The sequence below is a fragment of the Bos javanicus genome, chromosome 16 (assembly GCF_032452875.1).
Source record: "Bos javanicus breed banteng chromosome 16, ARS-OSU_banteng_1.0, whole genome shotgun sequence".
In the NCBI taxonomy this organism is placed as follows: Eukaryota; Metazoa; Chordata; class Mammalia; order Artiodactyla; family Bovidae; genus Bos; species Bos javanicus.
In genome coordinates, this window is record NC_083883.1 from 70785276 (window position 1) to 70797684 (window position 12409).

The following is a 12409-nucleotide window of genomic DNA, read 5'->3' on the forward strand; positions in this document are numbered from 1 at the left end:
CAAATAAAATAGCTGCAGAGGGCGCAGTATGGTGGAGGGTAGAAAATGAAGCTTCCATGGCTCTTTCCAGGAGTGTCACCTCCCAACACCTCAATGTGTTCACCAACCCAGAAGCTCATCACATCTCCTGTTCAAGAGTTTTTACAGAGTTTAATCTCCAGTCCCACTCCACCCGTTTCCTGGAGGTAAATGGGTGAGGATGAAACTTCCAACCCTCTAATCACCTGGTCATTCCAGTAACTAGCGTTATTAGCATAAACTCACGTCTGATCAAAAAAGCTCAATACAAATAATAAAAAGCACTTCTCCTATCCCTTAGGAAATTTCAAGGGTTTTAAAGCTCAATACCAGAAGCCAGAAATAAAGACCAAATATACTTAACAAAATGCCTTCCAAGTCATCCATGTTGCTGCAAATGGCAAAATTTCACTCTTTTGTACAGCTGAGTGGTATTCCATTGTGTGTGTGTGTGTGTGTGTGTACTGTATCCATTCATCTGCTGATGGACACTTAGGTTGTTTTCATGTCTTCGTAATTGCAAATTACCAAATAATGCTGCTATGGACACTGGGGGGCACATATCTTTTCAAATTAGTGCTTTTGTTTTCTTCAGATACATACCCAGAAGTGGAATTACTGGGTACACCTGTAACTTAACTGCTTTATAATTAACTGCTAATATATTTCAATTAAAAAATAAAACACAAAAATTACTTTTTATTATACCATAACAGCCAAGTGTAATAAAGGCATCTTGACTCAGATGAACTAGGAACCCTCTGAGAATTTCCTGTGCTGCCTCCTTTCTAATAAAGACAGCTGTATTTTTCTGCTTTTCATTTTGCGCTGGCTGTCAGCAAATCTGAAACCCTGTTGCTTCATCACAACAGTTGTATTAATCTATATTAATTGGCGATAATTGTTCCCTTTTCTCTGTCTCAATCAAGATTTTCTATTTTTATTCTATTCTATTAACCTTCCTCTTGTTGTTGTTGCTCAGTTGCTCAGTTCAGTTCAGTTCAGTTCAGTCGCTTAGTCGTGTCCGATTCTTTGCGACCCCTTGAATCGCAGCACACCAGGCCTCCCTGTCCATCACCAACTCCTGGAGTTCACCCAGACTCACGTCCATCGAGTCGGTGATGCCATCCAGCCATCTCATCCTCTGTCATCCCCTTCTCCTCCTGCCCCCAATCCCTCCAGCCATCAGAGCCTTTTCCAATGAGTCAACTTTTCGCATGAGGTGGCCAAAGTACTGGAGTTTCAGCTTTAGCATCATTCCTTCCAAAGAAATCCCAAGGCTGATCTCCTTTAGAATGGACTGGTTGGATCTCCTTGCAGTCCAAGGGACTCTCAGGAGTCTTCTCCAACACCACAGTTCAAAAGCATCAATTCTTTGGCACTCAGCCTTCTTCATAGTCCAACTCTCACATCCATACATGACCACAGGAAAAATCATAGCCTTGACTAGATGGACCTTTGTTGGAAAAGTAATGTCTCTGCTTTTCAATATGCTATCTAGGTTGGTCATAACTTTCCTTCCAAGGAGTAAGCGCCTTTTAATTTCATGGCTGCAGTCACCATCTGCAGTGATTTTGGAGCCCCTCAAAATAAAGTCTGACACAGTTTCCACTGTTTCCCCATCTATTTCCCATGAAGTGATGGGACCAGATGCCATGATCTTAGTTTTCTGAATGTTGAGCTTTAAGCCAACTTTTTCACTCTCCTCTTTCACCTTCATCAAGAGGCTTTTTAGTTCCTCTTCACTTTCTGCCATAAGGGTGGTGTCATCTGCATATCTGAGGTTATTGATATTTCTCCCGGCAATCTTGATTCCAGCTTGTGCTTCTTCCAGTCCAGCGTTTCTCATGATGTACTCTGCATAGAAGTTAAATAAGCAGGGTGACAATATACAGCCTTGACGTACTCCTTTTCCTATTTGGAACCAGTCTGTTGTTCCATGTCCAGTTCTAACTGTTGCTTCTTGACCTGCATACAAATTTCTCAAGAGGTAGGTCAGGTAGTCTGGTATTCCCATCTCTTTCAGAATTTTCCACAGTTTATTGTGATCCACAGAGTCAAAGGAGTTGCTCAGTCATGTCCAACTCTTTTGACCCCATGAACTACACAGCACACCAGGCTTTCCTGCCCTTCAGTATCTCCCAGAGTTTGCTCTAACTCATGCCCATTGAGTTGGAGATGCCATCCAACCATCTCATACCCACTCCTCCTCCTGCCCTCAGTCTTTTCCAGAATCAGGGTCTTTTCCAATGAGTCAGGTGGTAGCCAAAGTATTGGACCTTTACCTTTAGCATCAGTCCTCCCAGTGAATATTCAAGGTTGATGTCCTTTAGGATTGGCTGGTTTGATCTCCTTGCTGTCCATGGGACTCTCAAGAGTCTTCCCCAGCACCACAGTTTGAAAGCATCAACTCTTTAGTTCTCAGCCTTCTTTATGGTCCAAGTCTGACACCCATACATGACTACTGGAAAAATCATAGTTTTGACTATACAAACCTTTGTTGGCAAAGTGATATGTCTGCTTTTTAATATACTGTCTATATGTACATAGATTCTTTCTGAAAAGACATGAAGTATAAATAAATTAACTGATAACCTAGCCATAGGACCAATGTCTAAAGAAGAATTAATAAAATGAACCTCCAGATGGAGCCTGCTGACCTAAGCTGATCAAGTGCACAAATCTCCATGAAGTCAAGCTTTCAGGGTGAGTAGGGTACCACTTAGAACTCAACTCAGTGTCAAAATGGGAATGTCCTCAGTGTGAACTTAATCACAGATTAACCATGCCAGGGGGTGGGAGTAAGGCTGAGAATGCAGAGGAGGAGACCATCAGCAGCAGGCTCAGGAATGCAGACCAGGCTGAAATCACAGTCAGAGTCACAGATGAAGACTTCATGAATGGATCAGGGCTTTAGACGGGTGTTCTGAGGTGTGAGCTTCTTAAAGACAGCAACTGGGCAGGACTTATTTTGGACTCCTCAACTTCTAGCACAGTGCCTGACACACCCTAAATACTCAATAAAATGTTTCTCTCTTGCTGTGCTGTACTAAGTCGCTTCAGTTGAGTCTGATTCTTTGTGAACCTGTGGACTATAGTCTGCCAGGCTCCTCTCATCCATGGGATTATCTAGGCAAGAATATTGGAGTGGGTTGCTATGCCCTCCTCCAGGAGATGCTCCTGACCCAGGGATCAAACCCGCGTGTCTTATGTCTCCTGCATTGGGAGGCAGGGTTCTTTACCACTGAGCCAATTGAAGGCAAAGGGAGAAGGGGGTGGCAGAAGATTAAATGGTTAGATAGCATCACTGACTCAATAAACATGAATTTGAGCAAACTCCAAGAAATGGTGGAGGACAGAGGAGCCTGACAGGCTACAGTCCATGGGGTCGCAAAGAGTCAGACACGACTTAAGTGACTGAACAATAACAATCTTAATTAATAATCTTAATGAGATCTAAATAACTTGCCGCAGCTTCAGCATCAGCACTTGCTTCATCTTGCACTTTGAATGGAGGCAGCTTCTTTCCTGAAACCTCATGAGCCCACCAAGCTTCAAACTTTCTTTCCGCAGCTCCTCCACCTCTCTTAGTCTTCACAGAATTGAAGAGAGTTAGGGCCTTGCTCTGGACTAGGTTTTGGCTGAAGGGAACATTGTGGCTGGTCTGATCTTCTATCCAGACTACTAAGGCTTTCTTCATGTCAACTATCAGGCTGTTTTCCTTTTTTATCACTCATGTGTTCACTGAAGTTTCACTTGCAGTCTGCTTTGAGAAGTTTTCCTTCATATTTACAACTCAGCTATCTGTTTGGCACAAGAGGCTTAACTTTCAGCCAGTCTTGGCTTTCAAAATGCCTTCCTCACTAAGCTTAATCTTATTTCTAGATTTTGATTTAAAGTAAGAGACATTTCACTTGAACTCTTAGAGGCCATTGTAGGGTTATTAATTGGCCTAATTTCAATATTATTCTCTCAGGGAATAGGGAAGCCTGAGAAGAGGAACAGAGATAGGGGATCAGCCAGCCAGTGGAGCAGTCAGAACACAATTTGATGGGTGAAGTCTCCACCTTATATGGGCATGGCTCATGGCACCCCAAAACAAGTACAGTAGTAACATCAAAGATTACTGATCACAGATCACCATCACAAATACAATAATGAAAAAGACTGAACCACTGCGAGAACTACCGAAACGTGACACAGAGACACAAAGTGAGCAAATGCTTGTGGAAAAAAGGCACCGACAGACTATCTGGGTACAACACTGCCACAAGTCCGTGTTTTGTAAAAACAACAAAACAAAAAAACAAAACACAGTTATCTTCAAAGGGCAATAAACCAATGCACAATAAAATGAGGTCTGCCTATGTAGTTTCTCTGCCGATTACGTACGTGCTAAGTCGCTTCAGTCATGTGTGACTCTTTGTGACCCCATAGACTGTAGCCTGCCAAGTCCCTCTGTCCAGGCAAGAAAACTGGAGTGGGTTGCCATGCCCTCCTCCAGGGGACCTTCCCAACCCAGGGATCGAACCCACATCTGTTATGTCTACCTGCCCACTACAGACATCACTAACTGATTACAACACTCCCTCCTACAGAGTCCAGTTATAGCCCCCCAGATCTTTCCCAGGGAAATACTTCAGGCAGCCTCTGCCAGTCTTTCAGAGTTAGCACATGGAATGAAACCAATTTCTTATTGTGGAAAGAGATTACCTCGCAGATCTTATGATTCTTCTTCTTTTTTTTTTTTTTTTATTGAAGGATAATTGCTTTACAGAATTTTGTTGCTTTCTGTCAAACCTCAACATGAATCAGCCATAGGCATACATATATCCCCTCCCTTTTGAATCTCCCTCCCATCTCTTCCCATCCCACCCCTCAAGGTTGATACAGAGCCCCTGTTTGAGTTTCCTGAGCCATATAGCAAATTCCCACTGGCTATCTACCTTACATATGGTAATGTAAGTTTCGGTGTTACTCTCTCCATACATCTCACCCTCTCCTCCCCTCTCCCCATGGCCATAAGTCTATTCTCTATGTCTGTTTCTCCATTGCTGCCCTGTAAATAAATTTTGCAGTACCATTTTTTCTAGATTCCATATAAATGCATTAGAATATGATACTTATCTTTCTCTTTCTGATTTAATTTCCTCTGTATAATAGGCTCTAGGTTCATCCACCTCAGTAGAACTGACTCAAATCCATTCCTTTTTATGGCTGAGTAATATTGCATTGTGTATATGTACCATGACTTCTTTATCCAATCATCTGTCAATGGACATCTAGGTTGTTTCCATGTTCCAGCTATTGTAAATAGTGCTGCAGTGAACAATGGGATACATGTGTCTTTTTCAATTTTGGTTTTCTCAGGGTATATGCCTAGAAGTGGGATTGCTGGGTCATATGCTGGTTTTGTTCTTAGTTCTTTAAGGAATCTCCATACTGTCTTCCATAGTGGCTGTATCAATTTACATTCCCACCAACGGTGCAACAGAGTTCCATTTTCTCCACACCCTCTCCAGAATTTATTGATTGTAGATTTTTTGATGCTGGACATTCTGACCTGTGTGAGGTGATATCTCATTGTAGTTTTGATTTGCATGTCTCTAATAATGAGTGATGATGAACATCTTTTCATGTGTTTGTTAGCCATCTGTGTGTCTTCCTTGGAGAAATGTCTGTTTAGGTCTTTTTTCCACTTGTGGATTGGGTTGCTTGTTTTTCTGGTATTAAATTGTATGAGCTGCTTGTATATTTTGGAAATTAATTATTTGTCCATTGTTTCATTTGCTAGTATTTTCTCCCATTCTGAGGGTTGTCTTTTCACCTTGCTTATAGTTTTGTTTGCTGTTCAAATGCTTTTAAGTTCAATCAGGTCCCACTTGTTTACTTTTGTTTTTATTTCTGTTACTCTAGGGGGTGGGTCATAGAAGATCTTGCTTAGATTTATATCATCAAGTGTTCTGCCTATGTTTTCCTCTAAGAGTTTTACAGTTTCCAATCTTACATTTAGGTCTTTAATCCATTTTGAGTTTATTTTTGTGTATGTGTATTGTCACCTTGCTTATTTAACTTATATGCAGAGTACATCATGAGAAATGCTGGGCTGGAGGAAGCACAAGCTGGAATCAATATTGCCAGGAGAAATATCAGCAACCTCATATATGCAGATGACACCACCCTTATGGCAGAAAGTGAAGAAGAACTAAAAAGCCTCTTGATGAACGTGAAAGTGGAGAGTGAAAAAGTTGGCTTAAAGCTCAACATTCAGAAAACTAAGATCATGGCATCCGGTCCCATCACTTCATGGCAAATAGATGGGGAAACAGTGTCAGACCTTATATTTGGGGGCTCCAAAATCACTGCAGATGGTGATTGCAGCCATGAAACTAAAAGAGGCTTACTTCTTGGAAGGAAAGTTATGACCAACCTAGACAGCATATTCAAAAGCAGAGACATTACTTTGTCAACAAAGGTCCGTCTAGTCAAGGCTATGGTTTTTCCAGTAGCCATGTATGGATGTGAAAGTTGGACTATAAAGAAAGCTGAGCACCAAAGAATTGATGCTTTTGAACTTTAGTGTTGGAGGAGACTCTTGAGAGTCCCTTGAACTGCAAGGAGATCCAACCAGTCCATCCTAAAGGAGATCAGTCCTGGGAGTTCCTTGGAGGGACTGATGTTGAAGCTGAAACTCCAATATTTTGGCCACCTGATGCAAAGAGCTAACTCATTTTAAAAGACCCTGATGTTCAGAAAGATTGAGGGTAGGAGGAGAAGGGGTCAACAGAGGGTGAGCTGGTTAGATGGCATCACGGACTCAATGGACGTGAGTTTGGGTAAACTCCAGGAGTTGATGATGGACAGGGAGGCCTGGCATGCTGTGGTTCATGGTGTTGCAAAGAGTTGCACATGACTGAGCGACTGAATTGAACTGAACTGATGGTGTTAGGAAGTGTTCTAATTACATTCTTTTACATGTAGCTGTCCAGTTTTCCCAGAACCATTTATTGAAGAGGCTGTCTTTGCCCCATTGTATATTCTTTCCTCCTTTGTCAAAAATAGGATATCCATAGGTGCATGGGCTTATTTCTGGGCTTTCTATCTTGTTCCATTCCCGTATATTTCTGTTTTTGTGCCAGCACCACACTATCTTGATGACTGTAGCTTTGTAGTATAATCTGAAGTCAGGAAAGTTGATTCCTCCAGCTCCATCCTTCTTTCTTAAGACTGCTTGGCTATTCGGGGTCTACTGTGTCTCCATATGAGTTGTGAATTTTTTTGTTCTAGTTCTATGAAAGATGCCATTGGTAATGTAATAGGGATCTCATTGAATCTGTAGATTGCATTTGGTAGTATAGTCATTTTCACAATATTGATTATTCCTACCCAGGAACATGGAATATTTCTCCATCTGTTTATGTCATCTATGATTTCTTTCATTAGTGTCTTATAATTTTCTGTGTACAGTTCCTTTGTCTCCTTAGGTAGGTTTATTCTTAGATATTTAATTATTTTTTTGCAATTGTGAATGGGATTGATTCCTTCATTTCTCTTTCTGGTTTTTCATTGTTAGCATATAGAAATGCAAGTGATTTCTGTGTATTGATTTTGTATCCTGCAAATTTGCTAAATTCACTGCTTAGCTCTAGTAATTTTCTGATACTATCTTTAGGGTTTTCTATGTACAGTATCATGTCATCTGCAAACAGTGAGAGCTTTACTTCTTCTTTTCCAATCTGGATTCCTTTTATTTCTTTTTCTTCTCTGATTGCTGTAGCTAGGACTTCCAGAACTATGTTGAATAATAGTGGCAAAAGAGGACACCCTTGTCTTGTTCCTGATCTTAGGCAGAATGCTTTCAGTTTTTCACCATTGAGAATAATGTCTGCTGTAGGCTTATCATATATGGCCTTTACTATGTTGAGGTAGGTTCCTTCTATGCCCATTTTTTGAAGAGTTTTCATCATAAAAGGGTGCTGAATTTGGTCAAAGGCTTTTTATGCGTCTATTGAGGTTATCATATGGTTTTTATCTTTCAATTTGTTATGGTGTATCACATTGATTGATTTGCATATATTGAAGAATCCTTGCATCCCTGGAAGAAACCCAACTTGATCATGGTGTATGAGCTTTTTGATGTGTTGCTGAATTCTGTTTGCTAAAATTTTGTTGCTGGAGAAGGCAATGGCACCCCACTCCAGTACTCTTGCCTGGAAAATCCCATGGACAGAGGAGCCTGGTAGGCTGCAGTCCATGGGGTTGCGAAGAGTTGGACGCGACTGAGCGACTTCCCTTTCACTTTTCACTTTTATGCATTGGAGAAGGAGATGGCAACCCACTCCAGTGTTCTTGCCTGGAGAATCCCAGGGATGGGCAAGCCTGGTGGGCTACTGTCTATGGAGTCATACAGAGTCAGACACGACTGAGGATTTCTGCATCTATGTTCATCAGGGATATTGGTCTGCAGTTTTCTTTTTTTGTGTTGTCTTTGTCTGGTTTTGGTATCAGGGTGATGGTGGCCTCGTAGAATGAGTATGGAAGTGTTCCTTCCTCTGGAATTTTTTGAAAGAATGTTAGAAAGATAGGCATTAGCTCTTCTCTAAATTTTTGATAGAATTCTCCTGTGAAGCCATCTGGTCCTGGGCTTTTGTTTTTTGGGAGATTTTTGATCACAGCTTCAATTTCAGTGCTTGTAATTGGGTTGTTCATAATTTATATTTCTTCCTGGTTCAGTCTTGGAAAACTGAACTTTTCTAAGAATCTGTCCATTTCTTCCAGGTTATCTATTTTATTGCCATATAGTTGTTCGTAATAGTCTCTTATAATCCTTTGTATTCCTGCATTGTCTGTTGTAACCTCTCCTTTTTCATTTCTAATTTTGTTGATTTGATTCTTCTTTTTTTCTTGATGAGTCTGTCTAAAGGTTTGTCAATTTTGTTTATCTTCTCAAAGAAACAGCTTTTAGTTTTATTAATCCTTCTTATTGTTTCTTTCATTTCTTTTTCATTTATTTCTGCTCGGATCTTTATGATTTCTTTCCTTCTACTAATTTTGAGGGTGTTCTTTTGTTGTTGTTGTTGTTCTTTTTCCAGTTGTTTTAGGTGTAAAGTTAGGTTTCTATTTGATGTTTTTCTTGTTTCTTGTGGTAGGATTGTATTGCTATAAATTTCCCTCTAAGAACTGCTTTTGCTGCATCCCATAGGTTTTGAGTTGTCATGTTTTCATTGTCATTTGTTTCTAGAAATTTTTTGATTTCCCTTTTGATTTCTTCAGTCATCTGTTGGCTATTTAGAAGCATGTTGTTTAATCTCCACGTGTTTGTCTTTCTTACAATTCTTTTCTTGTAACTGACATCTAGTCTCATAGCATCGTGGTCAGAGAAGATGCTTGATATGATTTCAATTTTCTTAAATTTACTGAGGTTTGATTTATGACCCAAGATGTGGTCTATCCTGGAGAATGTTCCATGGGCACTTGAGAAGGTGTTTTCTTCTGCATTTGGATGGAATGTCCTGAAGCTATCAGTGAGATCCATCTCACCTAATGTATCATTTAAGATTTGTGTTTCCTTATTAATTTTATGTTTTGATGATCTGTCCATTGGTTTGAGTAGGGTGTTAAAGTCTCCTACTATTATGTGTTACTGTCAATTCCTCCTTTTATGTCTGTTAGTGTTTGTCTTATGTGTTGAGGTGCTCCTCTGTTGGGTGCATAGATATTTACAGTTGTTATGTCTTCCTCTTGGACTGATCCCTTGATCACTATGTAGTGCCCTTCCTTATCTCTTGGAATCTTTTTTATTTTAAGGTCTATTTTATCTAATATGAGGATTGCTACTCCAGCTTTCTTTTGCTTCCCATTCTCATGGAATATATTTTTCCATCCTCTCACTTTCAGTCTATATATGTCTTTAGGTCTGATGTGGGTTTCTTGTGGACAGCATATATATGGGTCTTGTTTTTGTATTCATTCAGCCAGTCTGTGTCTTTTGGTTGTAGCATTTAATCCATTTACATTTAATGTAATTATTGATACATATGGTCCTATTGCCATTTTCTTAATTGTTTGGGGTTGATTTTGTAGATCTTTTTTCTTCTCTTGTATTTCTTGATCATATAAGTCCCTTCAACATTTGTTGTAAAGTTGGTTCGGTGGTACCGAATTCTCTGAACTTTTGCTTGTCTGAAAAGCTTTTTATTTCTCCATCAATTTTGAATGAGATCCTTGCTGGGTACAATAATCTTGGTTGTAGATTTTTCCCTTTCAGTACTTTAAATATATCCTGCCATTCCCTCTGGCCTGCAGAGTTTCTGCTGAAAGATCAGCTGTTAAGTGTATGGGGTTTCCCTTGTATGTTACTTGTTGCTTCTCCCTTGCTGCTTTTAATATTCTTTCTTTGTGTTTAGCCTTTGTTAGTTTGATTAGTATGTGTCTTGGTATGTTTCTCCTTGGGTTTATCCTGTATGGGACTCTGTGTGCCTCTTGGACTTGATTGAGTATTTCCTTTTCCATGTTGGGGAAATTTTCAACTATAATCTCTTCAAAAGTTTTCTCATACCCTTTCTTTTTCTCTTCTTCTTCTGGGACACCAATAATTCAAATGTTGGTGCATTTGACATTGTCCCAGAGGTCTCGGAGACTATCCTCAGTTCTTTTTATTCTTTGTACTTTATTCTGCTCTTCATAAGTTATTTCTACCATTTTATCTTTCAGCTCATTGATTCATTCTTCTTCAGATATTCTGCTATTGATTCCTTCTAGAGTATTTTAAATTTCAGTAATTGCGTTGTCTCTGCATGTTTATTCTTTAATTCTTCCAAGTCTTTGTTAATTGATTCTTGCATTTTCTCCATTTTGTTTTCAAGGTTTTTAATCATCTTTACTACCATTATTATGAATCCTTTTTCAGGTAGTTTGCCTATTTTCTCTTCATTTATTTGTACTTCTGTGTTTCTAGTTTGTTCCTTCATTTGTGTCATATTTCTCTGCCTTTTCATTATTTTTTTAACTTATTGTGTTTGAGGTCTCCTTTTCCTAGGCTTCAAGGAAAGTTGAATTCTTTCCTTGAAGAAAGTTGAATTCTCTCTTCCTTTTGGTTTCTGCCCTCCTGAGGTTGGCCCAGTGGTTTGTTTGAGCTTCATATAGGGTGAGATTTGTGCTGAGTTTTGTTTGTCTGTTTGTTTGCTTGTTTTTCCTCTGATGGACAAGGCTGAGTGAGGTGGTGATCCTGTCTGCTGATGACTGGGTTTGTATTTTTGTTTTGTTTGTTGTTTAGATGAGGTGTCCTGCACAGCGTGCTACTGGTGGTTAGGTGATGCTGGGTCTTGTATTCAAGTGGCTTCCTTTGTGTGAGTTCTCACTATTTGATTTTCCCTAGGCCTTACAAATAGCTGTGAAAAGACGAGAAGCAAAAAGCAAAGAAGAAAAGGAAAGATATAAGCATCTGAATGCAGAGTTCCAAAGAATAGCAAGAAGAAATAAGAAAGCCTTCCTCAGTGATCAATGCAAAGAAATCGAGGAAAACAACAGAATGGGAAAGGCTAGAGATTTCTTCAAGAAAATTAGAGGTGCCAAGGGAACATTTCATGCAAAGATGGGCTCGATAAAGGACAGAAATGGTATAGACCTAACAGAAGCAGAAGATATTAAGAAGAGATGGCAAGAATACACAGAAGAACTGTACAAAAAAGATCTTCACGACCCAGATAATCATGATGATGTGATCACTCACCTACAGCCAGACACCCTGGAATGTGAAGTCAAGTGGGCCTTAGAAAGCATCACTACGAACAAAGCTAGTGGAGGTGATAGAATTCCAGTTGAGCTATTTCAAATCCTGAAAGATGATGCTGTGAAAGTGCTGCACTCAATATGCCAGCAAATTTGGAAAATTTGTGACCACAGGACTGGAAAAGGTCAGTTTTCATTCCAATCCCAAAGAAAGGCAATGCCAAAGAATGCTCAAACTACTGCACAATTGCACTCATCTCACATGCTAGTCGGAGAAGGCAATGGCACCCCACTCCAGTACTCTTGCCTGGAAAATCCCATGGACGGAGGAGCCTGGTAGGCTGCAGTCCATGGGGTCGTGAAGAGTAGGAAACGACTGAGCGACTTCACTTCCAATTTTCACTTTCATGCATTGGAGAAGGAGATGGCAACCCACTCCAGTGTTCTTGCCTGGAGAATCCCAGAGACAGCGGAGCCTGGTGGGTTGCACAGAGTCGGACATGACTGAAGTGACTTAGCAGCACATGCTAGTAAAGTAATGCTCAAAATTCTCCAAGCCAGGCTTCAGCAATACGTGAACCGTGAACTTCCAGATGTTCAAGATGGTTTTAGAAAAGGCAGAGGAACCAGAGATCAAATTGCAAACATCCGCTAGATCATC